Source organism: Lolium rigidum, chromosome 5, assembly GCF_022539505.1.
Source record: "Lolium rigidum isolate FL_2022 chromosome 5, APGP_CSIRO_Lrig_0.1, whole genome shotgun sequence".
Taxonomy (NCBI): domain Eukaryota; kingdom Viridiplantae; phylum Streptophyta; class Magnoliopsida; order Poales; family Poaceae; genus Lolium; species Lolium rigidum.
Window position 1 is genome coordinate 215,596,507 of NC_061512.1, and position 17,849 is coordinate 215,614,355.

A 17,849-nucleotide genomic window follows, 5' to 3' on the forward strand; every position below is an offset into this window, starting at 1 on the left:
TGCAATCATAAAGAGATATAAATAAGCACTTCACTATGCCATTCATAACAGTGAATAAGTATTCTGTGAAATATAGCCTAAGAGACCCACACGGTGCACACACTCGTCACCTTTACACACGTGGGACAAGGAGTCTCCGGAGATCACATAAGTAAAACTCACTTGACTAGCATAGTGACATCTAGATTACAAGCATCATCATATGAATCTCAATCATGTAAGGCAGCTCATGAGATTATTGTATTGAAGTACATAGGAGAGAGATGAACCACATAGCTACCGGTACAGCCCCGAGCCTCGATGGAGAACTACTCCCTTCTCATGGGAGCAACGAGCGGCGATGAAGATGGCGGTGGAGATGGCAGCGGTGTCGATGGAGAAGCCTTCCGGGCACTTCCCCGCTCCGACAGGTGCCGGAACGAGACTCCTGTCCCCCGGATCTTGGCTTCGCGATGGCGGCGGCTCCGGAAGGTTTTTCGTATCGTGGTTTTTCGTATCGTGGTTTTCGCGACGGAGGCTTTAAATAGGCGGAAGGGCAGCCTCGGAGGGGCTCGGGGGCCCACACCATAGGGCGGCGCGGCCCCTCCTCGGCCGCGCCGGGTGTGGTGTGGGGCCCCCGGGCTTCCCTCCGGCGGCTCTCGGGTGTTCTGGAAGGCTCCGGGAAAAATAGGGACCCGGGTCTTGATTTCGTCCAATTCCGAGAATATTTCTTTACTAGGATTTCGGAACCAAAAACAGCAGATAACGAGAACTGGCTCTTCGGCATCTTGTTAATAGGTTAGTTCCAGAAAATGCACGAATATGACATAAAGTGTGCATAAAACATGTAGGTATCATCAATAATATGGCATAGAACATAAGAAATTATCGATACGTCGGAGACGTATCACTGCTCATCCACGAGCACATCGTCTCGCAAATCCCCGTGCACTGGGGGTCCTTGCCGGGGCGCGCGGCCGCCTTGGACCGCAAAAGAGAACGCGGCCACGACCAGCTCTACAACGACTACTTCAAACCCAATCCATTGTTCGTGCCGTCCTTGTTTCGCCGTCGTTTTCGGATGACCAGGCCGCTGTTCCGCCGGATAATGGATGGCGTGAAGATCTACGACGACTACTTCGTGCGAAAGTGGATGCAATTGGCAAGGTAGGCCTCTCTTCGTACCGAAATGCACGGCAGCGATTAGGATGCTCGCATATGGCGTTGCCGGTGATTTCGTAGATGAGTACACGCGCATGAGTGAGTCAACCGGCTTGGAATCGATGTACGGGTTCCGCAGAGCGGTGATCGGTTCGTTCGGAGAACAAGTACCTCCGGCAACCTAATGCGGAGGACACAACTCGTCCGTTGTCGATCAACGCTTCCGGGGTTTTCCTGGGATGCTTGGCAGCATAGACCGCATGCACCGGGAGTGGAAGAACTGCCCCTTTGGTTGGCGGGGGCATACGCGGCCATTCCGAGGGGTGCACAGTCATTCTTGAAGTCGTTGCTTCCCATGACACATGGATTTGGCACTCATTCTTCGGAATGGCCGGCTCGCACAATGACATCAATAGTGCTGCAGCGCTCTCCGGTGTTTGATAGGCTAGCGTACGGTCGAGTCCCCTGATGTGGATTTTGAGATCAATGGCCACCAGTACATGAAGGGGTACTACCTTGCTGATGGTATCTATCCACCTTGGGCTACACTCGTGAAGACAATCCGAAACCCCAACTCAGAGCAGGAGGCAAGGTTTGCCAAAGAGCAGGAGGCAGCCCAGAAAGATGTCGAGCGGGCGTTTGGCATCCTCCAAGCTCGTTGGGCTATCGTTAGACACCCTGCCAGAGCCTGGGATGTGCAAACTCTGTGGGAGGTGATGACCGCTTGTGTAATTATGCATAACATGATTGTTGAGGTAGAGCGGGATGATTCACTCTTTGATAATGACTGGGAAGGCCAAAGAGAGTTGGTTACTCCTCAGCAAGGTGCTCCGGCATCATTCCAGGACATTCTTCATGCGCACCATGAAATTCGAGATCTAGTCTGTACACAACCAGCTTCGAGGCTGATTTGGTCGAGCACATGTGGCAGACACGTAGGCAACAATGCCGCAAACAACAATGATGAAGGAAATCCTGAAGCCTAGAGCATTTGTATCGTTTTTTCATTCTATTTGAATAATACTTTATCCTTGATTACATGGACTATGTAATGTGTAATACATTTTGAGCATTTGTACTATTTTATATATTTTATATAATATTTTTTTGCGTTTTCTAGTGAATTTACAAGAAAAACATACCATAGGGCGCCGCGACCCAAATCTACCGCGTTGGGCGCAGCGCGCGACCCAAACGGACGCGCGGACGCGGGGCTCCGTCCGCGCGTCCGCTCGGGCACGCAAACGGCCCAAAACGGACGGCCCAGCGCGTCCGTTTGGGTCGCCCGGTTGGAGATGCCCTTAGCCTCCCAAGCGTGTGCGGGTGGCCGATGCTGGCCGTTGCCGATGTATAGGAATTTCCATGTAATCCCCGTTGACAACTGCGCAAGTTTGGCAAAAAGATATTTGCAGATGACGGCGGAGCTGAAGAGGTCCGGGAACTCGAGCTGACCTAGAACGGTGGTGAGGACGTCGGCCGGCAGGTTGGACCAGTTGCTGTCGGCTGGTGGTGATACCTCCACACTGCGCCCTCCGCCGCCTCGGCGTCTACGATAGCCCCCAAACACCCTGCCTCCTCTACACCACCGCCGGCGGCGGCCCCCGCGCCGCAGAACTCTTCAGCCTGGCCGACAAAAGCACCTACAAGACGCGCATCCCCGATCCCTCCATCTGGGAGCGCAATATCGTCGGATCTTCGCACGGGTGGCTGATGACCCACAAGTATAGGGGGTGTATCGTAGTATCTTCGATAAGTAAGAATGTCGATCCCAACGAGGAGCAGAAGGTGTTGACAAGCAGTTTCGATGAAGGTTTCACTGTAAATGCTCACGTACAAGTATTCGGGGGTTTTGATGTAACAGATGAAATAAGTACGAGTAAGTAAAATGCGAGAGAAATAATTGCAGCGAGTGGCCCAATCCTTTTTAGCACAAAGGACAAGCCGGTTTGTTTACTTATAATGACCAAACGTTCTCGAGGACACACGGGATTTTAGTCTAGTGCTTTCGCTACATACGGCTAAATAATCTTCATTGTTATGATAAGTGTTGTGTGGGTGAACCTATGCTAATGTACCGCCCTTCCTAGGACTAAATACATACTTGTGATTATACCCCTTGCAAGCATCCGCAACTACAAGAAAGTAATTAAGAATAAATCTAACCACAGCCTTAAACTCGAGATCCCGCGATCCCTCCCGCATCGATATACCAACGGGGGTTTAGGTTTTGTCACTCCGGCAACCCCACAATTAGCAAACGAATACAAGATGCATTCCCCTAGGCCCATAAATGGTGAAGTGTCATGTAGTCGACGTTCACATGACACCACTAGAAGAATAACACCACAACTTAAATATCACACCATTGAATATTACTCAACCATAGTTCGCTACTAACATTTAGACTTCACCCATGTCCTCAAGAACTAAACGAACTACTCACGAGACATCATATGGAACATGATCAGAGGTGATATGATGATGAATAACAATCTGAACATAAACTTGGTTCAATGGTTTCACTCAATAGCATCAACAACAAGTATGAATCAGATACCGGGAGAGTTTCCCTATCAAACAATCAAGATCAAACCCAAATTGCTACGGCGGTGACGAGGTGCTGCGGAGGAGATGGCGGTGATGATGGTGGAGATGATGATGATGATGATGGTGATGATGTCCAGCTCGATGTCGGTGACGATGGCGTCGATTTCCCCTCCCGGAGGGAATTTCCCCGGCGGATTCCCGCCCGCCGGAGAGCTCTTTCTCTCTCGGTGTTCTCCGCCCGCGCAGGCGGCCGTAACTCTTCGTGAGGTACCCCTCGTGGCTTAGGTCTTCGGGACGAAGGGTTTCGCGAAGAAAAGGAGGCGAAAGGGGTCGTGGGCCCTCCACACCACATGGCGGCGCGGCCGGGGCCTCGGGCCGCGCCGCCCTAGGGTGTGGGCCCACCCCGGCTCCTCCCGGCTCCTCCTTCCGGCTTCCTTCGTCATCTTGAAAAATAAGATTTTTGGTATAATTTCCTTCCACAGTTGATCTTCCGAAATATTGCATTCGACGGTGCTTTTTCCAGCAGTAATCCCGGCTCCGGTGTTCGATCCTCCAATAATGATGAAACATGCAAAATAGATGAAATAACATAAGTATTGTGTCCCAATATGAAATATATCAATGAATAACAAGCAAATTATGATATAAAATAGTGATGCAATTTGGACGTATCAACTCCCCCCAAGCTTAGACTTCGCTTGTCCCCAAGCGAAACTGACCTCTGTAAACATGTCCACATGTTTATGGAGTGAAGAGTCGATAAATAAAATACGGACAAGAAGCATCATATTCATTCACACAGGACATTATAGTAAACAACTTCCCCATATAACTCAACTTGAAACAAGTATAAGGTAATCACAAATAAAGGTGCATAAGGGATCATAGTTGGTGATGGCAAACTTTGTTCTTGGTCAGAGAACATTTAACAAATTATATTAATCTACTTGAGCAGCGCTCTTATGTTTAAAGTTTATAATGCATAACTTGCATACTCAATCATAATGGTCTTTTCATAATCATTGATAACTTGCAAAGCTATATTCATTCAGATAAAACTTGTACTAAACAAGGAAGAATAAAAGACATGATGTAGCAAATCACAATGTAATGGTTTGATCACAACTACTCAAATGCTTGCTTGAGATGGAGAGAAATAGGTTTACTGACTCAACATAAAGTAAAAGACAGGCCCTTCGCAGAGGGAAGCAGTGGATTAAATCATGTGCTAGAGCTCTTTCAGCTTTGAAATCATATAGAGGTAATAAAAGTAACATTTTGAGAGGTGTTTATTGTTGTCAACGACCGGTAGCGGGTACTCTAACCCCCTTGCCGTACAACCTCCTAAGAGCGGCTCCCATAATATTTTCCTTTTGTGTGGCACTCCTTCCAACCTTTCTTTCACAAACCATGGCTAACCGAATCCTCGGTGCCCGCCAACAATCTCATACCATGAAGGAGTGCCTTTTTATTTTAGCTTTATGATGATGATGACACTCCCCCCAACCTTTGCTTACACAAGCCATGGCTAACCGAATCCTTCGGTGCCGTCCATCAATCACATACCATGGAGGAGTGTCTATTTAGTTTAATTAATTTGGGACCGGGAATCCCATTGCCAGCTCTTTTTGCAAAATTATTGGATAAGCTTGATGAAGCCACTAGTCCATTGGTGGAAATTGCCCAACAAGATTGAAAGATAAAACACCACATACTTCCTCATGAGCTATGAAACATTGACACAAATAAGAGATACTAAGTTTTGAATTGTTTAAAGGTAGCACATGAAGTATTTACTTGGAATGGCAGAAAATACCATGTAATAGGTAGGTATGGTGGACACAAATAACATAGGTTTGGTTGAAGGTTTGGATGCACGAGAAGTATTCCCTCTCAGTACATGTCTTTGGCTAGCAAGGTTAATTAGCAAGCATAAGAGTCGAGGGAAACAAACAAATATACATATGATAGAAACAATCATGCATCTTCCTTGTAAGCACAAACAATTTTAACTTCAGAATAATGAGCTATGAGCTAACAAGAAAGACAATGAAACATCTACATGTATTTCTCTTTTCTATTTAAACCTCAAAGTGTTGTTGCTATTGACCAATGCTAAGTTTGCCAAAACCAAATAGATTTATTCAATGCTCCCAAAGTGATACCAATACTAACAACAAGATGAATCATAGAGATTGCAAACTAAAATAAGATGTGCAATATGTAAATGATAAGACTTCTCATTAATATTCCATATCGATAACTCACACCAAGGGATACATAGACAACTAAAGGAGAGATACTTCCAAACGCAACCCATCTTATACGATAACTTCCCTATTCATGATATGACACTACTTGACAATAAAAGTAAAAGGTAGTGATAATGTGATACCGCGGCATTCCCCCAAGCTTGGAACAAACCAAGGGGATGCCAATACCGATGATGAATTACTCCTGAGGAGATGGTGGTGATGAATTCCCGTCATCGGACTTCCAAGGAAGAGGCTCTCCATCAAGAAACGACATCTTGGTCTCGGGAATCCTGAAACCGGCAAAGACGGCTTATGTAGTTAAACCTGTTTTCATACTCACGCTTTGATTCCGAACGTCATAGAGTTGTGCTTGGAGCTTGTTGGTGGTGTCGTGAAGTGAGAGGATGTCGCTCCAAAGCTTTCCAGCTTCCTTCTCATGTTCAGCAGAATGAGTTCGGACACAATCCCGTGGAAGATATCCACCTCACGCTCAGCCATCTTCTTGTACTTGAAAACCTCTTGTTCTAGCTTCTCCATCCCGTCTTCCAGGCTTCCTTCTCCTTTAGGACCCCGGACATCCTTGACCTGCAGCTTCTCCTTCAACGAGCAAGCAACTCCTTGGGGTGCATCTTCAGCTCCTCCATGTACAAGTTGCCAACATCCTTGCCGGAGTTGTCCTTCGGAGCTTCCGACGAAGACATGGTGGCTCTAGATCCGAAGCAAATCCGGCGTAAACAACTCGAAACAAAACACGTCGAGAAAACGATATACGGACCTCCAGTGGGTCCGGGGATTTTATAACAAAAATTTTCGCAACAAACGGAAAGTACCGCATCGAACCGTAGTCGGAAAGGAGCGACGAGGCGGCCAAACCATAGGTCGGCGCGGCCAGGCTGGGCCGCGCCGGCCTGTGGTTTCGCCCCCTCGTGCGTCTTTTCCACTCCGTTTCGAACTCGTAATTTTTCATATTTTCCAAAAACAACAAAAATAATGTTCGGAAAGTAAATTGCGTACTTTTCATTACCAGTACTGTTACCTATTCAAAGTCGAGTTCTGGCGGACTGTCAATTTGTCCTTTGATGAAAGCTTCCGGTGTTTCCACTTGAATAATATCAACATCAACATTATAAGAATCACCCGAGATATAATGCTTGAGTCTTTGTCCATTCACCACTTGCGTGGCATTACCTTGGAGAGAGCTAATTTTAATTGCTCCTGAGCGATACACCTCCTCGACAACATATGGTCCTTCCCATTTCGAGAGTAATTTCCCCGCAAAGAATCCGAGACGAGACCGATACAATAGGACTTTATCCCCAATATTAAACTCTCTTTTGATGATCCTCCTATCATGCCATTTTTTAACTTTTTCTTTAAAGAGTTTAGCATTTTCATAAGCTTCACTTCTCCATTCATCTAGAGAACTTAATTGTAGCAACCTCTTATCACCGGCAAGTTTAGGATCTTTATTTAATTCTCTAACAGACTCTATAAGCTTTGTGTTCTAGCTCTAAAGGTAAATGACAAGCTTTTCCATAAACCATTTTATAAGGTGACATTCCCATGGGGTTTTTATAAGCAGTTCTATAAGCCCATAGTGCGTCCTTCAATTTACTAGCCCAATTCTTTCTAGATTTATTAACGGTTTTCTGCAAGATAGATTTAATCTCTCTATTTGATAATTCTACTTGACCACTAGTTTGAGGATGATAAGCGGAAGCAATTCTATGATTAATTCCATACTTAGCAAGAGTTTTTCTAAAACCTCCATGAATAAAATGAGAACCTCCATCACTCATAATATATCTAGGCACTCCAAATCTAGGAAAAATAATATCTAAAAGCATTTTTAAAGAGGTCTCACCATCAGCACTTTTTGTAGGTATGGCTTCCACCCATTTAGTAACATAATCAACAAGCAACAAGTATATGAGTGTTACCTTTTGAAGAGGGAAAAGGTCCCATGAAGTCAAATCCCCAACAATCAAACGGTTCAATAACAAGAGTATAATTCATAGGCATTTCATTGCGTCCGGAGATATTACCAACCCTTTGGCATTCATCACAAGATAAAATAAACTTCCTTGCATCTTTGAAGAGAGTTGGCCAATAAAAACCTGATTGTAGAACTTTTTGCGCGGTTCTATCTCCGGCGTGATGTCCTCCATAAGCACCGCCATGACATTTACTCAATATCTCTTGTTGTTCATATTCGGGAACACATCTTCGCATAATACCATCCACTCCTTCTTTATATAAGTGTGGGTCATCCCGTAAATAATGCCTCAAATCATAAAAGAATTTCCTCCTTTGCCGAGCCGAAAAGGTTGGAGGCAAGTACTTGGAAACAATAAAGTTAGCATAATCAGCATACCAAGGACCTGTCTCGCGAGCTCACCTTTATCACAGCCAATTGTTCATTTGGAAAACTATCATTAACAGGAACAGGATCATAAGCAATATTTTCCAATCTAGACAAATTATCAAGAACCGGATTATCAGCACCTTTCCTATCTACAATATGTAAATCAAATTCTTGCAAAAGAAGTACCCATCTAATAAGCCTCGCTTAGCATCTTTCTTTGTCATTAGGTATCTAATTGCAAAGATGATCAAGTATGAATAGTGACTTTTGAATCAACAATATAAGATCTAAATTTATCACAAGCAAAAACTACAGCCTAATAATTCCTTTTCAGCTGTAGCATAATTTCTTTGAGCAAGCATCAAGAGTTTTACTAGCATAATGAATAACATTCAGCTTTTTATCTACTCGCCGTCCAAGAACAACGCCTACAAAGAAAATCACTAGCATCACACATAATTTCAAATGGTAAATTCCAATCAGAGGTTCAACTATAGGAGCAGCTTGTTAAGGCTTTCTTAAGAGTTTCAAAAGCTTCCTTACAATCATCATCAAAAACAAATGGTACATCTTTTTGAAGAAGATTAGTAAGAGGCTTTGAAATCTTGGAGAAATCTTTAATAAACCTCCTATAAAACCCAAGATGACCAAGAACACTACGAATACCTTTAACATCCCTGATAGGGCATCTTCTCAATTGCTTCAACTTTAGCTCTATCAACTTCAATACCTCTCTCGAAATTTTGTGTCCCAATACAATTCCTTCATTAACCATAAAGTGGCATTTCTCCCAATTAAGAACAAGGTTAGTTTCTTTCACATCTCTCGCAAAACTTTATCAAGGTTTCGCAAGCAACTATCAAAAGAATTCCCATAAACAAAAAAATCATCCATGAATACCTCTACAATACTTTCACAAAAACCATGAAAAATAGCAGTACATGCATCTTTGAAAAGTAGCAGGAGCATTACATAAACCAAAAGGCATACGTCTATAAGCATAAGTTCCATAGGGACAAGTAAAGGTGGTTGTCTCTTGATCTTTAGCTTTAACAAAGAATTTGTGAAAATCCGTAATAACCATCAAGAAAGCAAAAATGAGTATTTTTAGACAATCTTTCTAGCATTTGATCAATAAATGGTAAAGGGTAATGATCTTTCTTAGTAACTTTATTAACTTTTCGAAAATCAATGCACATTCTATACCCTACAACCACTCTTTGAGGAATGAGCTCATCATTATCATTAGGCACAACAATCATACCTCCTTTCTTGGGAACGCAATGTACAGGACTAACCCATCTACTATCGCAATAGGATATATAATACCAAACTTTCAAGAAGTCGTAATACCTCATTCCTTACCACTTCCTTCATCTTCGGAATTAGACGACGCCGAGGTTCAACAACAAGCTTTGCATCATCTTCCATATTAATAGCATGTTGGCAAATAGATGGAGAAATCCCCTTCAAATCATCAAGAGTGTAGCCAATAGCTCCTCGGTGTTTCCTCAATATTTGCAATAATCTTTCTTCTTCAAACTCTGTAAGCTTAGAACTAATAATAACAGGATATATTTTCTTATCATCAATATGAGCATATTTAAGATTATCAGTAAAGGCTTTAAATCAAAAACAGGATCTTCCTTAGGTGGCGGTGTTGTACCCAAATCTTCCACCGGTAAATCATGCTTGAGAATAGGTTGGCGAAGAAAAATCTCCTCAAGCTCCTCTCTTTCTTTCCTAAAAATTTCACTCTCGCTATCCTCCAAATGTTGCCGCAAAGGATTGTTAGGAACAAGAACAATAGATGCACACTGCTCCATTTTAAAATCATTACTAGGCAAATCAGCTTTATAAGGAGTTTTAGTAAATTTAGAGAAGTTAAACTCATAAGATTCACCAAGCAAATTTAGTCAAAATTTTCTCTTTCTTGCAATCTATAATAGCTCCACAAGTATTTAGAAAAGGTCTACCAAAAATGATAGGACAATAATCACTAGCAAGCAGTAACCAAGTACCAAAAAGTCAGCAGGATATTTAATCTTACCACATAGAACTTCCACATCTCGAACAATACCAATTGGAGAAATAGTTTCTCTATTAGCCAGCTGAATAACCACATCAATATCTTCAAGTTCACAAGAATCAATTTCGTGCATAATCTCCGTGTAAAGCTCATACGGAATAGCACTAACGCTTGCACCAATATCACATAATCCATAATAGCAATGATCACCAATTTTAACAGATAGCATAGGAACACTAGCTTGTTTGGGTTTATTAGGATGTGAAACAATATTAGAAGCATCTTCACAGTAAAATAATATGGCCATCCTCAACATTTTCAGTCACAAGATCTTTAACTATTGCAACAGCAGGTTCAACTTTTATTTGTTCTTCAGGTTCTCTAGGTTTCTTTTCACTTTTATGAACCGCACTATTTATAACAGAGTACTCTTTCATTTTAGCAGGGAAAGGAGTTTTTTCAATATAAGCTTCAGGAATGACACGATCAGCCAGCTTCAATTACAACACACTTATTAATAGATGAATCAATTTTATCTTTGTATGGTTCATGATACTTATCAAAATTCTTCTTAGGCAATTCATAATGAGAGGCAAAAGCTTTATAAAGATTTACAAGCAACTTGGGAATCAAGACCATATGTAGCACTCATATTACGAAATAAATCAAGCATCCATAAAAGCTTCAATGCATTTATAATCATAAATTATACCCGATTCTCTATCCTTGTCGTTCTCCCAACCTTCGCATTTTCTTGGATTCGATCTAGAAGGTCCCTTTTAAACTCTTCTTTGTTGCGTGTAAATGATCCGTAACAAGAAGTATCCAAGCAAGGTCTTGTCTTGAAAAGAAAGTCTTGCATAGAAATTATCAATAATAACATTACCAGGAAGCTCATGAATGGGGCATTTGAGCATTAAAGACTTCAATCTCCCCAAGCTTGGGCAATACTCTCTCCATCATGAGGCCAAAAATTATATATGCGATTCCGATCCTTATGAATTTCACTTGGAGGATAGAACTTAGAATAAAACCGGGGCACAATATCATTCCATTCAAGAGAATCCCCATTATCCAAGAATTTATACCAATGCGCCGCCTTACCGGACAGCGATAAAGAGAATAATTTCTTCCTCACTTCATCCATAGCAATATCCGCACATTTGAATAACCCGCATAATTCATGCAAAAACAAGTAAATGATCACCGGGTGGACAGCTCCATCCCCTTCATAGCGGTTATCCATAACACGTTCAATAATTTTCATAGGTATTTTATATGGTATCACTTCCTCACCTGGCACCTCATCTACTACCGTTGCAGTAGTAGTAGATTTCCCAAATAGAAATTGAAGAGAAGATCTCTCCATAATGACTTATAGCAAGCAGTGCAGAAATAAAATCAGCACAAACAAGAAAGGTTTCCCTTACCAATTCCACTTACCAATAGCGCTTCACTCCCCGGCAACGGCGCCGTAAAATATTCTTGATGACCCACAAGTATAGGGGGTGTATCGTAGTATCTTCGATAAGTAAGAATGTCGATCCCAACGAGGAGCGAAGGTGTTGACAAGCAGTTTCGATGAAGGTTTCACCGTAAATGCTCACGGACAAGTATTCGTGGGGTTTTGATGTAACAGATGAAATAAGTACGAGTAAGTAAAATGCGAGAGAAATAATTGCAGCGAGTGGCCCAATCCTTTTTAGCACAAAGGACAAGCCGGTTTGTTTACTTATAATGACCAAACGTTCTCGAGGACACACGGGATTTTAGTCTAGTGCTTTCGCTACATACGGCTAAATAATCTTCATTGTTATGATAAGTGTTGTGTGGGTGAACCTATGCTAATGTACCGCCCTTCCTAGGACTAAATACATACTTGTGATTATACCCCTTGCAAGCATCCGCAACTACAAGAAAGTAATTAAGAATAAATCTAACCACAGCCTTAAACTCCGAGATCCTCGCGATCCCTCCCGCATCGATATACCAACGGGGGTTTAGGTTTCGTCACTCCGGCAACCCCACAATTAGCAAACGAATACAAGATGCATTCCCCTAGGCCCATAAATGGTGAAGTGTCATGTAGTCGACGTTCACATGACACCACTAGAAGAATAACACCACAACTTAAATATCACACCATTGAATATTACTCAACCATAGTTCGCTACTAACATTTAGACTTCACCCATGTCCTCAAGAACTAAACGAACTACTCACGAGACATCATATGGAACATGATCAGAGGGGATATGATGATGAATAACAATCTGAACATAAACTTGGTTCAATGGTTTCACTCAATAGCATCAACAACAAGTATGAATCAATACCGGGAGAGTTTCCCCTATCAAACAATCAAGATCAAACCCAAATTGCTACGGCGGTGACGAGGTGCTGCGGAGGAGATGGCGGTGATGATGGTGGAGATGATGATGATGATGATGGTGATGATGTCCAGCTCGATGTCGGTGACGATGGCGTCGATTTCCCCTCCCGGAGGGAATTTCCCCGGCGGATTCCTCGCCCGCCGGAGAGCTCTTTTCTCTCTCGGTGTTCTCCGCCCCGCAGAGGCGGCTGTAACTCTTCGTGAGGTACCCTCTGTGGCTTAGGTCTTCGGGACGAAGGGTTTCGCGAAGAAAAGGAGGCGAAAGGGGTCGTGGGCCCTCCACACCACATGGCGGCGCGGCCAGGGCCTGGGCCGCGCCGCCCTAGGGTGTGGGCCCACCCCGGCTCCTCCCGACTCCTCCTTCCGGCTTCCTTCGTCATCTTGAAAAATAAGATTTTTGGTATAATTTCCTTCCACAGCTTGATCTTCCGAAATATTGCATTCCGACGGTGCTTTTTCCAAGCAGAATCCCGGCTCCGGTGTTCGATCCTCCAATAATGATGAAACATGCAAAATAGATGAAATAACATAAGTATTGTGTCCCAATATGAAATATATCAATGAATAACAGCAAATTATGATATAAAATAGTGATGCAAATTGGACGTATCAGTGGCTCTTCACGGCCGACGCCTGCTCCGAGCTCCACCTGCTCAACCCCGCCACCGGCGAGCAGGTCCCTCTCCCATCCGTTGCCACCATCGAGGGTTGGCACTAAGAGCATCCCCACTCGTTGGCGCTCCCCACGCCCAAATCCGGCGAAATTTTCGTCCGGATTGGAGGAAGATTTGGCGTGGGGAGTAGTAGTTTCCCAGCCGCGTGCCCAGGCGAAGTCGACGATGCGAATTTAAAAAACGGAAACTTGACAAACTACGGCTAAAAACGGGTGAATATAGGCTAAATTTAATGATATTTATTATATTACGGGCGGAGTTCATACATAGAGGCCGAATTCGACTATATTTCGAATTCGGCTAGGGGAATTCAAACGCTAATTTTAAAACATGGCGCTCTACATGCCGAAATGGCGGTAGAACACCGTGTAGTCGCCGCCGTCGTCGTTGACCTTCGGCTGCGCGGCCCCGGCCGCCGCTGCCCCGGCCGGCGTCTTCCCCGCCCGGGGATGGCTTGTACCGGTCGTCGTCGGAGGACTCGAGGTCGACGACGGGGACAGCGACGCCGGATGGAGGTGTCGCGAGACGGCGGTAGCGCGCGACATCGTCGTTGGCGGCTGGAGCGGCGCGGGCGGCGAGTTGGCGTGCGGCGGCCGGGTCCGGCGCAGCCGCCGCCGCCGCTCCGCCTCCCGGCGCTCCCGGCCGCGCCTCGGCCCACTCCGGTGGCGGCGTCGTCCGCGCGCTTCTCCTCCTCCATGTCATGCGGCGACCTGGCGATCGCCTCCGCCATCGCGGCGTCCTCCGCGCGCTTCGCCTCCTCCTCGGCGAGCTGGTTTGCGGCGGCCTCTTTCTTCGTCTTCTTCCGGCCGCTCTGCGGCGCGGAAGGCTGGTCGCGGATGACGAGGGCGCCGCTGCTGCGCCCTCTGGTCGGCGGCGGAGACGCCGGCTCCTTCTTGACGCGCACCGGCGTCGAAGGCGACGTCGCCTCCTCCCTCTTCACCGGCGCCAAGGATGACCTCGGCGCCGATCCGGAAGACGACGAGCCGGCAGCCATGCGCCGTGGCTGCCGAGACGTTTCCGCCGACGGCGGCTCGCCGATGCCCTCGATGGAGGGGGCATCGTGAGCACCGGGAAGTTGCCGCCCTCGATGTGCTCGAGGACGTTCGCCAGCCGTCCTCGTCCGGCGCGCTCCACCAACGTCGGCGGCCCGCGGCGTTGTTGCGCGGAGGCGGAGGCGGCGGGCCGTCGTAGGCCGCCGGCCTCCCGCTCCCACCGCCGGAGGAAGAACGAGTTCCACCTCGTGTAGTTGTCGGGGTGGTGGCGCGGGTCGGCGCGCTCTTCATCCGTCATCGCCATCCGAGCCTCCTCGATGGCGACGTCGAGGGCGTGGCCCCGCGGCGGCGGCGGGATTGGTACGCCGCCAGCACTTAGCCGCCAGCCGCCTCCGGGAGGCCTCGTGTCCGGCGGGCAGGGGTACCCCGCCTGGTGGAGGAGGTGCCCCTCCCACGCGTGGAGCGACCGGCGGGGGAAGCCGTTGTTGGCTGTGCCGTCATCGTCGTAGAACGCCATCGGGAGAGTAGAGGGAGAGTGGAGGGAGAGTGGAGCACGGGCACGCCTCGCGCGAGCGGAGCGGCGCATATAGGCGCGGGCCGGCGCGGGGGATTAAATGCCGCGTGGAATGCGACGCGCCCGCGGCGAGCCGACCGGCGGCAGCCTTTAGTGCGCGCGAAGACGATGCGTGCGCGGAAGACGACGACATTAACTCGCCGCGTGGCCGGCGAATGCAGACCGGCGGCAGGCTTTTACAGCGCGCGGAAGACGATGCGATGAGGACGACGATCGGTTTCTCTCGCCGATAAGTTGGGGCCACCAGACGCGCGGGAAGTTTCCTCGGTATTTCCCGCGCTTTCGTTTCGTCCGGAGTCCCCGAGCGCTCCCCGGGGGGCCGGGGATGGCGTGAGATCGCCGGATGAATTTAGGCCCAAATCCGGACGAAAACGAGGAACCGGGGGCGCGACTGGACCGAATTACGCCGTCCGGATGGAAAAAAGGCTCGCCGGGGGCCTCGTCGGGGGACGAGTGGAGATGCTCTAACGTGTGGCATTGGGTTACCACCTCATTCCTTGAATCGGAGTACTCTGATTGCATATTTCACGATGGTGCATTCTACGCGATGAATCGCGCAGGTGGGATCCATCGATATACCATTGAAGGTTCATGTGCCAGGCGTGATATAATTCTCAAAGACATATCGCCATACATTGCACATTCTGTTTATATGTCTCGGACCCCGTCTGGTGATGTGCTGCATATATGGAGATCGAAGAGGTATACCGTATACGCAATTTGAGCCTGAAGAGCTGCGAACAACTGGCATTGGAATATACAAGGTCAACTTTGACAAGCAAAGTATCAAGGGTGTGCGTACTTTGGGAGACGACGCGCTGTTCATCGGGCATAATCATACATATTGTATTTCCACAAAGGATTACCCAGGGCTGCTCCCAAACCATGTATATTTTGCAGACGATGCTGAGTACTGGCTAATTGATGGGAGACATAGCCGTCGGGATGTTGGAATATATAGTTTGGAGGATAAACATGCTAGCGAGGTAGTTGCTCCCCAGCGCCGGTTAAATTGGCCAGTTCCTATATGGACCACTCCATGTTTTACTAAGATCCACAAATAGGTATGGAAATTTTGCACGCACTATTCACCTTCACTGGTTCCTTATCAATTTTTAAGCTGATAACGTATGATCTGCTTCACTATCTCATCTTTGCTGTCCATTAACTAATTATAAGTGTTTATTTCACATTCTTCAAACACTTCATACCTTGTCAAAGATATGACATGACCGAGCTGAAGTTTGTTTCATTGCCTGGATGCAAGTCACACCCTAATATAAGAGGTCAATAGGGTCAAGTTTAAAAGAAAATGCAGGTTGCATGTCGGCCTGGAATCATAAAAAATTGCCCTTTTATCCACTGTCACTGTTTGTTGGTTCTTCCAGGATACCTTGTTCAGTTGTTCTATGCTTGTTTCATATACTTCTACAGTAGCATGGAAATAAAAAATGTGTCTTTGGAATTGCTATGGAAAAATAACCTGGTTAATTTTCCTTTACTGCCTTTAGGGTGTCTCATCTTTGAAAGTGGTATATTTGCTTAAAACAGAGTCTGCGGTTTAATTCGATAAAACACACAATCTGACAAATGGCTATGAAACTTGCTTGAACCACATCCAATAAGTATTCCATGTCTTATATTTTATAAAACACTGTAAACACATAAACACTTTAGGTTTTCTAAAGTACTCCCTTCATTCATGAAAACAAGGTGTGCAAGCTTCCTAAAAAATAGTCCACCAATGCAAGATTTATATTATACAAAATTGATAACGTTAGATTCATATTCAAAATATGGTTCAAGTGGCATAGTTTTTATGACAAATAACCCACATTTTAATGACCAAATACTTGGTCAATGTAAAATTTTGGGAAACGTGGGCGTCTTCTTTTTGTGAACAGTGGGAGCAGCGAGAATTCATATTTATTTGCTATTTTTATAGCGCAAAGTTGGAGGATATATTCCCTGACCTCAATATTCTAATTACTTTGGTGGAGTCAACAGTGGAACACTGTTTTCATTTCCTTATATCGGTCGACTCCTTAATTTCAAAACATAGCATATAAATCTGTTCAGCGTGGAATATGTAATTAATTTAACAACAAAAGTTTTACCCTAGGTCCCTAGCTTACCTATGTAAGGTGCATAATTGTTTTTGCTTTGCATTGTGTGCAGCGTTCTATTCGTTCACAAACGATAGTTCGTATATACTAACTAGTGATTGTTTCAATTCAATTGACAGGTTCTCAGCTATTATGCATGGATGAGAATTATCTGGGTTGTCAGAAATAATGTACTCGAGAAATATTCCGGTGTTGAAGCTTCCTAATTAAGCTGCCCTTGAAGCCTTTTCCCCTCTACTTGAAACCTGGTTTGGGAAGAAAAGCACCAGTACCAACAGCGTGATGCAGCTTCCATTTCTCCCTGCAAAATGAACATGAGAGCGGCCAGATTTTTTTGTTTCAAGTAATCGTGAGTAGTAACTATTCCATGCAACTGCCAGTTTTGTGTAAAATAAATGGGATCAAGATTAAAATGGCATTGCGAGTCTCTAGAAGACCTGTTGCTTGAGTTTTTGAGACTTGGGATATTTATTGGTGTTACGAAGATAATTGTTTTTCATTGTTAAGGCTTGGCAAGTCTATGTTGCTTGCGAGATTAATCATGGCTGATTCACTGGCAATCGCCCATGTACAACTCATGTTCTACTTGTAAACTATGATTTTAAAACAATGCAATAAAAGGGTTGTGTGTGTTGCTTGATGCAGAGTCCAGGGTTTTACTCCTCTTTTCGGAAAAAAAGTCCTTTTCTGTTCAACACATTTGTTTAACAACCTGCCTTGTCGATTCCCGTTAGAGAAACCACTGCGCTTGTATA

The 17,849-nt window shown here is 45.3% G+C and overlaps 1 pseudogene; it reads left to right on the forward strand.

Annotated features, from left to right (window-relative positions):
- LOC124657072 overlaps positions 1–16,148 on the forward strand; it is a 34,623-nt pseudogene extending 18,475 nt beyond the window's left edge.
- Positions 16,149–17,849: the final 1,701 nt, after the last annotated feature.